The sequence below is a fragment of the Camelus ferus genome, chromosome 6, assembly GCF_009834535.1.
Source record: "Camelus ferus isolate YT-003-E chromosome 6, BCGSAC_Cfer_1.0, whole genome shotgun sequence".
Lineage (NCBI taxonomy): Eukaryota > Metazoa > Chordata > Mammalia > Artiodactyla > Camelidae > Camelus > Camelus ferus.
This window is the reverse complement of record NC_045701.1, coordinates 52,546,250-52,559,494: the sequence shown is the minus strand read 5'-3', so window position 1 is coordinate 52,559,494 and position 13,245 is coordinate 52,546,250. Positions and strand designations below refer to the sequence as shown.

The 13,245-nt window shown below is 43.7% G+C and overlaps 1 protein-coding gene across 4 annotated transcripts in view; it reads right to left on the bottom strand.

Moving 5' to 3' along the window:
- Window positions 1-10,908, bottom strand: part of FRMD6 (FERM domain containing 6) — a 212,813-nt gene extending 201,905 nt beyond the window's left edge. For 2 of the 4 annotated variants that reach the window (XM_032482029.1, XM_014564736.2), the window contains exon 1: window positions 10,144-10,397. The gene's annotated coding sequence lies outside the window, so the exon portion shown is untranslated. Of the gene's footprint in view, window positions 1-10,143; window positions 10,398-10,502; window positions 10,656-10,890 lie in introns of those variants that run through there. The other 2 variants (XM_032482027.1, XM_032482028.1) reach the window with 2 other exon arrangements.
- Between the last annotated feature and the right edge of the window lie 2,337 nt (window positions 10,909-13,245).

Genomic DNA, 13,245 nt, shown 5'->3' with positions numbered 1-13,245 from the left:
CAGGGAATTAACATTCAACATCTTGTAATAACCTAAAATGAAAAAGAATATGAAAAAGAATATACATATATATATATATAACTGAATCACTATGCTGTACACCAGAAATTAACACAACATTGTAAATCAACTATACTTCAATAAAATAAATAAATAAATACACATTTTTCTTTAAAGGCTCCTTAATGGTGTGGCAAATGAGCAGGAGATTATCTGGGAGACAAAAATCTTTCTGAGCTCTCTCGAGTCATGTTGATAAAGCACCATCCAACCCTACCCTGGGCTGGGGGCTCTGCTTCCCTGCTAGAGGTTCAAAATGCAAAGGCACTATGGGCCTCTGAAGGAAGTGTTCATAATTCGAGTTTGCCTTAAGACCAAGCTCTGCAACCTGAGACCTGAAAACCTGAGACAGGTTTAAGCCATGGGACCTGAAGAGGAACAGAGGATGTGGCACTGTGCCATCGGCTGGGTGGCTTCTCAGCTCTGGTTTGAGCAACTCGATTAAAAGGACAGGCAGCGGCTGTCTAAATTTAAATAGAAACACAGTGAAACAAATCTGGGTAGTTTTAGCCTACTCTGTTCTCTTCAGCATCTTAATAAATCTTTATCTAGAAAAACAAAAAGTGCTTTTGAGAGTCCTGCTGGGAGGGAAATGTGAGTGAGTGTCAGCTCTCAGCATCATTTTTCAGTAGCTGACGGTCCAGCTTGTCTCTAGACTGGGGAAAACCTTACTCTGACCTGACCAGGAATTGCTATTTTTTTCCTTTAATCCTTTCTATTTTTCTCATTGGCTCCCCTCAAACCACGTCTGGTAACACAGTTCTGGCTGGGCTCAGAGACTCAGAAAGGAACCATCTACCTTGTCTGCTGCTTCAATGAACATCATTTCACGCACATCAGAATGAGTCTGCAATGGACACACCTCGCTTACCAAAACCATTGAACGAACAAACACAATTTCCATTATTTCAGTAATAAGGACTTCGCTGAAAGGATACAACTCTGGAACAATATTTTGCTCCATGATATATGTACCGCTTCAGCAGGCTGCATGCCTTTCCCCTTTACAAATATGGATATAATTAACTATTAGTCAAACAATGAAAGGTTTCATAAACAAGCTAGCCATCTGAGGTATAGAGCAGTGGCACAGAGAACATACCCAGTCCCCCGTACTTGGTCAGGGAACCAATGATGCAGAACATGGGAATAAATGGCTCCCATCAAGGGCTGAAATTACACAAGATAAATCATAACGAATGCTCTAGAATGTTTCTTGCTGGAAATATCCTGAAGATGTTTATTTAAAATGACATAAACACCTCAAATGAGGAGGCAAGGCAGGAGAGAGCAGGCATGGAGAGATTCCAATCTCTTTTTCAGTACATAGGACAATTCTACACCCAAACTGCTAGAGTTTCTGGGCAGAGGAAAAGATTTCTGCAACAAAGGAAGAGGCAAGCTCTCGGCAGCCCCAGCTTCCTTAATGACAGGCCACCCTGAGAAGCTGGCAAGCTTCCTGCAAGTATTCATGGCAAAAATCCCTGCAGTATCAAAGATCAAAACGGCTTCCTAATTTAGGCCAACACTTTGGAGATTGTTGACACTTGCAATAGAAATTAACCTGGAAACGGCTCACTCCACCGCTCGCTGTGTGGGCTTCCAAGTGCAGGGCGCTGAAGGCAGGCGACTTGCACCCACCTATGTGGATGCAGCACCTTCTGTGGCCTCCATGTTTCTGCACCGTCATAAATCTTCTTCCTCTGTTAACTGAAGACACACTCATCACCCAGGCCTTTCTGTGCTCACTTAAACAAAAACTAACCAAAAAAGAGTTGAGTAGCACAGATCGTACTTGACTCAAAACTTTTCTCTTTACACGCACATTGCATTAGACTCCTTCCAGCTTGGTTTATTTCTTTAACGTTTCCCCATTATTTCCCCAAATGTGTAACTCCCAAAACCCTTGAAAGTGCAACTCGCAGTGACATCTGGGCAGATTTTAAGAGACATGATTGTGAAGATGTCATCCTGCAAACTTGGCACTTTCACATATCCGAAATCTTGACGTGGCAGTGGCAGAACCAGAGTGACTGTTTTCTGTTGGGACCTGTGTGTTCTCCACTGGGATGGCAGGAGCCCTGTCCCAGTCTTCTAAGACACAGCACGCTCTCTGGTCAGCGTCCAGCGCCACCGAGCCATTATTTTCACAATGCATCAGAAAGAATATTTTCAACTTAACAAGCTCAGTTCAGATGTGAGAATCAAAGTGAGATTAACTAGAAGAAAGACCCCGCCCTATACATTTGTCCTGATGGGGGAAGCTGATTGCCTTAGGAAAGTCAGGGTTCTAGAAGGACAGTTTCTACAGAAAACCCAAAGGGTCAGACACCTGAAAAGAACGTACACACAGACTCTGGGATGCTGCCCTGATCTCTTCTGCACCCCAGGCTTTGTTTGCCCCCACCTTCGTGGTTTCTCCTGCCTTCTCTGTGTGTACACAGCTGTGGGACAGTGATGACAAGTGATGACAAGACCAGCCCTCAGAGCCAGGCTGCCTGGGCCCAGGCCCAGGCTCCACCTCATACCTTCTGTGACCCTGGGCCCTTAACTCATTTCTCTGTGCCTCATTTCTCCATCTGTAAAATGGCCTGCTTTGAAGATGAAACGAGGTAACATAGCTGATGCTTTTGCACAATGTCTGACACTATAACCTGTCCCCTCCACCCAACCCCTTGCTGCTTGGTAGCCCATAACTAGTGCAAACATGGATGGATCTTTCTAAACATAAAGTAAAATCAGCTTTGGAACGAAATTCCAGTATCTGCCTGTGGGACTTCGGGCAGATTCAGAGCAGTAATACTAGGCTAAAAAGTGCTTTATGTATAAATCATCTCATGTAATCTGTAAGATACCGATAGGAGATTTATACTAGTTATTCCTCAACTAATCATTCCTCCCAGGACCCGAACCTTTGTGTGGTTTCCTCGCATACTGACCCTGAGCTCGGACGTGTGCTTACTTTGGCCAATGGGATCGACAGGTATGAGGTTAGAGGCTCCCCCATGTCAGAAAGGCCAGCCTTCTTCAGGACGAAAGAGCACATGGAGAGGGAGGCCCAGCCCATCTCCACCCCAGGTGACCTTCCAGTTGAAGACGGCTGCATGAATAAGCCCAGGGAACACCAGCAGTTAAAACAGCCAGTCAACTCACAAAATCATGAGAAATAATAAATTGTTGTCAAGTCACCAAGTTTTAGGGTTGTTTGTTACGCTGCCATGAGTAACTAAAACAGAAATTGGTGAGTAGGGTGCTGCCCCGACACAAACTGAAGACATGAGGCAAGGGCTTTGGGACCAGATGGCTGGCAGAGGCTGAAAGGGCAGTTAGGAAATTCTCCCTGGAGGCTGGCGAAAGGGCCACCCGTATTGCTGAAACAATCAGCTGAACAGTCATCTGTAGTCATTTGTAAGGTAAAAAATTCATATCTAATAAACTTGTGGGTCTGGGCTAAAGCAATTTCCAGGCAGAATGCTAGAAGTATCAATAGATTTTTTTTTTTTAGCTTTGCAGAATATGGTACAGGAAGAGAGAAGATTGAGTTAAAGAAGGAATCATTGAGATTGCAAGCAAAATTTAGAGGAAATAAAGAAGGCCTGGGACCTGCTGCTTTGGGAAGTAACACGTTTCCTCATTTCCATCCTCGCCAGCTGGCAAAGGATTCACAAAGGATGAAATGGTCTCACAGTAAAGATTAATCAAGGATACGGCTGTAAGGAGCGGCCCCATTATCAAAATCTCTAAAAGACTTTAGGAAATGCTTAGCAGACCTTCTCAGCCGGACAAAAGCACTTCTAAGATTCATAGAAGCCTAATCCCAAAACAGCTCTGAGTAATCTGGAGCCGGGCTGCCCAACACAGTAGCGACAAACCACATGTAACTATCGGGCACTTGAAGTGTAGCCGGTCCAAATTGAGAGGTACTATTAGTGTAAAATACACCCTGAATTAACACAACATTCGAAATCAACTATACTTCAATGAAAAAATTAAAAAATGAGTAAATAAAATAAAACAAAATACACCCTGGATTTTAAAAACTTAGCATGAAAAAAATGTAAACTATCTTATTAATAATTTTTATATTGCTTACATGTTGAAATGATAATATTTTGGATATTGTGTGCTAAATAAAATATACTACTAAAGTTACTTTCACCAGTTTCTTTTTATTATTATTTAAATTGTGGCTCTTAGAATATTAAAATATATACATATGGTTCACATTTGTGGCTTGCATCATATTTCTATTAGACAGCACTAGTGTGGAGGCCTGTCCCCAAAAACTGTAGGTATAGATTTTGTCTAATGAAATGAACAATGAGAGTCACAGAAAACCTGTAAGGTTTTTAAAGAAATTCTATCAGATTGGAGTAAGAATTTAAAATGATATGAGACCTCTAGATCCCCAACTTTCCACAGTCAGGATGCAGGCTGAGAACGTTACTAAGCTGCAAACATAGGCTATTTATATTAAAACAAGGAAAAGACATCTCAGAAGATGGAGCCAAGAACCCAGAGGGTTGAGTCTAGAGCAGACCCAAGCCATAACCAAGGAACTCTGCCTGCTTGAGTAGGAAAACCTGAAAATACGTGCCCCAGTAGACTTCAGAAGTGCTGTGGACCTATTACTGCCATTGCCTCCTGTTACTCTGTTTCTGAATGGAAATATCTGCTGGGGTTACCATGTTCCCCTTTCAACATCCTATATTGGGTGTATGGTTTAGTTTACAAGCAGAATTTAGAGGAAATAAACAGAGTGCAGGACTTGTTAGGCTGGAAGGCAAGCCTTATCTCTGGTGGAAGAGGAGCTATGTACGAGGAATCTTAGCTAGGTTTGCAACAGATTCAGATCACGAGAGCATGGACTTAGAGCCTAACGTGTTCATTGGGTGAGATCTCAGGGGTCTTGGGAGAGTGGAGTCTATTTTTCCTATGGGGGGGGCATTTAAATAATTGTGTCCAGAGGGTGGACTTGATGGATTAGAAATGACCACACATTATTTACGAATCTTCTAATTGAGAGGTAGAGATTATTCCTCCCACCCTTTGAATCTGGGTTGGCTTTTTATTTGCTTTGTCTAATAGAATGTGGCAGCAGTGATATTGTGTAGCATCCAAGTTCAGACCTCACGAGGCCTTGCACTGTCAATTCTGGTCCTCTTGGTACTGAGAACACCCCACTGTGACAAAGCCCACAATGAAAGGCCACCCCAGCTGTTCCATCTTTTGTATTTGAGGCCCCACACATGAGAGTGTCACCCTCTTAATCTGTAGCTGACTGCAGTCACACGAGTAAGCCCAGGAAAAGCCAGCATAAGAACTACTCAATTAACCAAAGAGCTGTGAGGAATAATTAATCATTGTTTTCAGCTGCTATTGTGAGGTGGTTTGTTCTGTGGCAACAGGTAACTAACGTCTATTCATGGTCCAACGGGGAACAGAGTTGAGCAGATGGGACAGGCTTTCTGGCAAAGGCGTGACTTAGATTCTACTGTAGCTAGAATGCTGTTACCGCCACGTTCTTCGTCACACAGTCCGCTCCAAAGCACTGCTCACAACAAGGCAGCTGGCTTGGCCCAGAGTGAGTGACTCAGGAGAGGAAGAAAGTAACCAAAATGGAAGCCTCATCTCTTATAATCTAATATCAGAAGTGACACATTGTCACTTCTCCCATATGCTACTGGGCTCACAGACCAAGCCTGACGGAATGTGGGAGGGGACCACATAGGGCACTAACGCCAGGGGGACAGGGCCATTGGGGCCATCTTGGAGGCTGGCCTACAACATAAACCAGTAAATGAATAAATATATTTCACATCCTACTCTCCATTTCAAGAATCTCAGAAGCTAATTTTCCCATATCCTCTATTTCTCCTCTGACCTATCTATTTATCATGGGCTTCACCCATTTCTGTTTACTTCCCCACTTGTCCCATACCTGTTACCCCTGTCTCCAACCTCATCAGGCCATGGGACATGTCATTTCAGGTCTTCCTCACTCTGATGGGAGGCAGCTGCTGCAGGTGGCCGGCTCAGCCTGGCCCTCAGCTGGAAGGCGCAGTGACGGGAGGAAAGGCCCTCTAACATCACTACCCCCAGGACTTCTGCACAGGAGAACTACAAGTGAACAAAGCTCAGGAAAGAGCAGGGCAGCCTGGAGTTGTAAGGAAACCAGTCTCTGCGTTTGTGGCTGGTGACAAGGTGAGGCTTCCGAGGTAAGCCACTGGCTATTTGTTATGACAGCTATAAATGCTGTCATACTATTTGACTCACTGACGTCCTCTTTGGGAAACACACCCTCCAACAACAACAACAAATGGAAGAAGTGCAGCTGAATTCTTTGAACCACCTCAAATGCTCAGTAACGAGGAATTGGCCCAAGTAACAACAGAATAGTATTCAAGCATGTCATTTCATAGATACTGACCCGTGTCTTTGAAATAAAACTGTGAGAAACACAAAGTAGGGCTTGTGTAAGTAAATACAGATGGCAAAGATCAAGGTTTGGAAAATCAAAAGTGATACAAGTAGATTACTGTTGCTTAGAATCTTGGGAGTTAAGTTCTTCACGTGAACACCACTTCCTCGGGAAGGCATCTGCCTCTGAGATGACTAGGAAACTGTCAAGCCTTAACAGCAGCTGATGCCCATTACCCAAGCAGCACCCCCTAAGTCTCGGTTTCCTCATCCACCAAACAGGCACCACATACCTAAATCCCAGGACTGTAAAGATTAATTGAGATGCGCCATCTGAGTCCCTCCTGCCCACTGGGAAGGGGTTTATAATCAAGGTGGAGGCAGCGTGGGGTAGGAAGCAAGCTGGGCTTTGCATTCTGCCGCATGTTTGTGCTCCATCTCCACCCACGTAGCGGCTTTACTCTTTCCGATCCTTAGTCTTTTCAACTAGAAATGGGCCTTCCTACCTTACCAGGTTCTCTCAGGGTTAAATGTTGTATCATATGTAAAGAAGCTAGTGGAGTACCTGGCACATAGTAGGTGCTTAGTTAATATTAGCCCCCTTCCTTTTTGTGGCCTCAAATCTTCAACTCTTTTATTCTCTTGAAATAAAAATGAAAGAATAGAGAAATCCTTTGAAACTGGAAATAAGCAAGTTAAGGCCAAATTTCATAGAAGGTGATACTTCACTAGTTCATTGCCAAGTCACACAATAAAAATTGTTTGTAAGAAATCTCAGGGGATGGGGTCTTGATGTTAAGATCACTGGGTTAACCAAAGGGCCATCCAGTGGTCTTACTGTGGGGGCTGCTCTGAGCCCTTCCCTGGGATGTCTGGGCTTATAAGACAAGATCCACATTACGGAAGAGTTTGCCTACAGGTTGAAAACAGAAAGGGGTTCAAGACGTGAGAGGATCCCTCAGAAATGACTATATGACATGACCTGTGAATTGTGAAGTCCCAGGGTAAACAGCCTGGAGACTTTACAAATGCTCCCCCAGAGGAGTTTCAGGAGTACCAGGAGGGGTAGTTGATGAAACAAAAACCATCCCTAAAGGAGAACGCTAGGTTCCAGGGAGGTTCTGGGGAACATAGTAGCTGAAAGTCAAGGGAAGGGAAAGAACAGGTTATGGACACTCCCAGTCTCCTCTTAAGGCTGGGGTCTGTGTCCAGCACAGTGGAAGTAAAACATACGCTCTTTTGGGATTAAAGTCAGCCCCAAATAGCAAGGAAAGAACAGGATGCATGGCCCTTGTTTGTAAACAAAGACCAAGATAAATGTCGGCTGCCAGACCTCAAAGGGAAGTGTGACAGGCCACCTGCAGGGAGAAGCCACAGGCAGCAGAGTGAGCCCTCTGGTCTCCCTGGTGGTCTCTGGCAGACCTTTCCAGAGGCATCACGGAAGAGCAGGGAAGCTAAGGGGGCCAGAAGGGCATCTGTCCAAGCACCCTCTCACAGGTCTGTGCTGTCTTCTCTTGGCCAGTGTTCATGCTAAACTTGATCGTCATTCTCATCACAGCTGTGTTGAATGCTTCCGAGTCAGGCAGTTAGATGTGAACCTCCCAACAACAGGTAAATAGCTAAGCCTCAATTTATTTGTCTGTATAATGGGGTTACCAGTAGTCCCTACCTCATAGGTGGCTGTAAAAAATAAATGAGCACCAGATGTAAAGCTTTTAGCACGGGGCCTGCCACAGAGCCAATGTTTACAATGGGTAGGGGTTATTATTATCTTTGTTTTGTTGCTGTTTTTTCATTTCACTCACGGTAGCATTTCTCACTAGAACTGGGAGACATGCCAAGCCAAGGGACCATCAATGACACTCAGACACTTTCCAGAGTGGGGACTGGTATTACTGACAGCATCCAAGAGAAGCAGCAGGAGCTGTGGGGAAGAAGTGAAGAGGACGGCCGTGCGCTGGTAATGAGGCAACGTGTGCATCTGCCAGCCTAGCTTCTGGGTCTGCCTCTGGTCAGCTGAGGAGCGGCTTCTAAGGGCAGGAGAGGGACCAGGGCTGGTCTGCAAGGAGCTTCACTCATGTTTGCTGAGGGCTCAGGGGCCATTCACACGTGGTACAAAATGGAGAAGAGGGTCCCCTGGGAGACACCCAGAGAAGACTCCTTCATAGAGGAAGGGGTTCCAGCCAACCCCCCTCACTCCCACAGGTCTGGGGGAGAACGCAGGGCAGGGAAGGCGTTGCCCCGGTCTGAGAGCCCGTGTGGCTCTAGGCCAGGCATCCGGTCAGAGACCAGCACCTCGCTCCCACCCAGGGACCTCAGGGCTCACAACAGCACCCAAATTTAAGAGTGCTGCCCTGCTGTTCCTTGGCCTCAGAGCTCTGGGTATTTAGGAAGCTTGGGAGGTGCTGTTTCTTTTCAACAGGATGTCACTTCCAACTGGGAGACAAGATACACTTTTCTAGGAGGATGGTATACCAGTAGTTCTGGTAACCAGGCCACCTTAGGAGCCCCATTGCAGTAACTGCACTAAATCTCTGTGGCTGTCAGGTTCATTCTAGGACAGGGCCTACAACACAGAGGTGCTGATTAATGTTTGCAGAATCAGTGTTTACTGAAGTGCATTTTAAAATAAGCCAGCTTCTGTCTGTATCACAGTGTGTCACCAAGAGAGTGTCTCCGCTTTCTCTCTCTTTCTCTCTCTCTCTCTCTCTCTCTCACACACACACACACAATGGTAAACAACAGAAAACCTCAATGTTTGGTCATTTAATAAAGTCATGACACAATTCACAAATATTTTCTCTGAGAATTGATTCAGTAAGTTGCTCGCTCAAAACCTTAGTTTGCTTTTAAAAAGTAGATCTAAAAATTCTCCTGGAACTCCATTTCATCTTTTTCCATATTCCCTTTATTACTTCCTTCCATCATGCACGCATCATATGTTACTTTTACAACACTTGGGATCTGGTTATGACAAACCCTGTAACGGCTCATCATATTCACTCTACAGTCTCTCATCTAGTTTCACTAAATTATATCCCTTATACAGAAGTACATGACCCCACAGTACATAAAAGTCTCCTTTTGCAACCCAGAGAGTGAGCGTGTAATGGATATGAATGTGACTGACACTTACTTAATATTTCTGCCTCATAATGACTTCTTTTTTTAAAAAAAAAATTATGGTGGTGTCTTACAAAGAAGTCAATTGATGGGCTCTTGAAAGACTTTGAATAAAACAGTGCATCAAAGGGAGCCTGTCTTCTGGTCAGATCATCATCTGTGCTTTTCTGAGTGTTTTAACAAAGGTGACTGTGTGTCTGGTGTGTGAGACACACACGTATGTAAACACGCACAACAGAAGTGAAAATCCAGAGAACACGACGCTGCCTAACTCAAGACATGAATTTCTTCCTGGCACTGATGCAATGGCTATTATACCGGACAACCCAAGGCACCCCCTCTCCAAAAAGGAAATCACAAGACACGTTCTCCAACAGTAGAACCAATCCTCTATTAGTCTAGGATGGTTTACAGACAGAAATTATATTATTTAAATCCTTTGTTGGTTCTGGGACCAACAGACTGACACTTAACATTAAATTTGCCTTCAAATTGTCTTTTATGAAAAACAAAAGGTAAGAACAACCATTCTTTTCCTACCTGCTGCTGTAGCCACCAGAAGCCCGGGTGCTGCTCTCCGAATAGGGCAAATGTCAGGATTTACTCATCTTCAGCTCCCTCCTCCAGAACCAGAACCACTGAAAGAAAACTTTCAATTGCTATGAGCAAACAGACTGTTTACTTCCCGCCCATCCTTTCTCATTCCTATGGCTTGCTGAGTGCCAGAGTAGGGTGCTTAAGGGAAGATATCTAGGGAGAAAGGGATAGACTTTGGGGGAAAGAGAAGAGTGGGTTCCCAAGGCAAGAATGAGTTCACCCAATACCCTTCCTTCAAGGAAAGGAAAGCCCTCTTTTTCAGCTTTAATTTCTCATAGAAGTTCTGCCACGGCATTACTCACAGGTAATTACTGCATTGCCCCTTCACGAACGGCAGGCATACTTTTGGGGCGAGCCTCCAGATTTCTGATGCATGCCTGTACCTGTCTGCAAGGATATCTCTGTTCCTGGGAAAACTGGGAGGGCAACAAGCCCGCCCAAAGGGAGGACTCAGTCTAGACTGTTAATCGTGTTCTTGGGATAAAATATATCACAAGAGAGGATCAGAGGCTGGTGTGAGCCCCTCCATCCATAGGGCATCAGCCTCCCTTAAGGGATCACCTGGTTAGGGCTCAAACTTTTTCCAAGTAGATCAGCAGCTACACTTTGTCAAGCTTCAGCTTGTTTCCCCAAAGAGGAAAGGAGGAGCAAGGATTACTATCACAGAAGGAATGTGGTTTTCTTGCTTACTCTGAGCAGTCAATGCAAGAGAGTCAAAGATGATCGATGTGCAACCACAGCTCCTTTAAGCTTCATATCTGAAATACAGCATTTAAGAAGACATTTCAGTGATAAGCAGGTGTCCTAGAGGCTTCATGCTTGATTTCATTTCTAGTTTACAAGAAGGTGGAGGTTGTACAGTAGAGAGGATAGAGCAATGGAGCAGAAATTGGGAAATCTTGGCTCCGCCATTTACTATCGTGACTTAACTTGGTTTCCAAATAAGTAAAATGAGAAGACAGGGCTGCATGATCTGCACAACAGAACACCATTTCTCAAGCTTTCCATCTATTCTACCTTATTCTTGTGAAAACACTTTGGTTTTCCTCTGGGGAAATCACTCCTTCCTCTCAGCTGGTTTGGATGGGATTGGTGCCGCTGCCAGGCTTCTTCAGAAACGTGCCTGTGGCCACGGCTGGCCGGTCGGAGTCACTGGGAGATTCAAAGATGGGCTGGTGCCAACAGGAGTCATTTCCGGGACTTGCTGGGAAGAGGAGTTCTCATCTTGCTGTGGCCACTACTCTGATAAAACAGAGTCTCGTGCTTCTGGTGGCCTCCTAGGGAAAGAGGGATGCGTGAAGACAAAGCCATGGCAGAGGAAAGCAGAGCCGAGAGATGGCAAGGGACCAATTCCTAAGAATGTCATTTGAAAACTTAGGTTCAGCCCTGACTGAAACCATCATTTCCTTTGGATTTGTTAAAAATTTCCTTTAGTTCCTTAAGCCTATTTCAATTACGTTTTTGATGCCTGCCACTGAAAAAATTCCAGCTAATTTGAATCCCTTCCAACTGCCCTCTACCATCTAACACTACTGCTTTTTTAAACTTTATTTATGTGTCTATTTTACAATATCATATTTTTTAAACTGAAGTATAGTTGATGTCTAATATTACATGTTACAGGTATACAATATAGTGATTCACAATTTTTAAAGGTTAGGGTATAGTTATAAAATATTAACATTACTGATTTTTAACATTATGTCCACAATGATTCAGGTGGCATGGTGATGCATAAGGCCAATAAATTAGTTTCCTTTTGATGCACTCTTGGAAATTTTATTTTTAAAGGCTAAGCCTGCATAGCAGAGAAATAGAGAAGTAAGGCAAATTCTGGTGAAAGATTTAAAAACTCTCTATTCTTTCTGAATACAGCTCTTTGTAAAAAAAACAGCACTCAAATAATGCACAACGGTGAAATGCAGAAAGTGAAAATCTCCCATAATTTTACCTTCCAGAAATGACCATGGATAACATTTTAGTGGCTTGCTATTCAAAATGTGATCCACAGACCAGCAGCCTTGGCCTGGAGCTGGTTCCAAATACAGAACCTCAGGCTTCAATGCTGTCTTGCATTTTAACAAGGCCTGGACGCAATCTGTACGCGCATCAAAGTCTGAAAAGCACTGGCTTAATGTATCGTCCTCCAGATATTTTTTTATTGTAGTCGTCAGCATTTTGGGGTGCATATAATTTGTGGGCTTTTTGTTTGACTGATTTTGTAAAGAAAAGACAAATATGAATACATTGCCCATATTTCTGATACAGAAGTACGATGTAATCAAAATCCTTTACAAACATAAGTAAACCATTTACAGGGACCATATGCAAATTATGAAGGTGTTACATACAGATCCTAGAACACTACTCATAGTAGTAAACTATCCCAGGACAGGACACTCTAGAGCCGTGGTTCTCCAACTTGAGGGTGCATCAGAACCATCTGGAGGTCGGCCCCACGTGCAGTTTCTGATTCAGGAGGATGGTAGGGTGGGGATGGAATCTGCTTTTCCATCAAGTTCCTGGGCAATGCTGATACTGCTGGTCCCAGAACAACATTCCACCAGTGTTTCAAAAATAAAAATGGCACAGGGAACTATATTCAGTATCTTGTAACAACCTTTAATAAAAAAGAATATGAAAACGAATATATGTATATATATGCATGACTGGGACATTATGCTGTACACCAGAAATTGACACACTGTAACTTTACAATAAAAAAGAAAAATAAAATTAAAAAAATAAAAATAAAAATGGTTTTACACTATATACATATACATACTATATATACTATACTGAACCTTGCTTTTTTTCCCTTAATACTGTATCTGGATCTTCCTTCTACCGTCATCCATCCATTACATCTTTCTTTTTAAGGACTGCAAGGTCAGAGATTTTTAGCTGATACGGTAATATAGACTAAATGACAAAGAAGGGAATCTTCCACGTAAGGACGAGCATCCCCACCACTGGACTCATCACTTTCAATGCTAAATAAGTGCCTGGGGTTTGAGTCTACAGATAAGAAAGGCTCTGGATGGA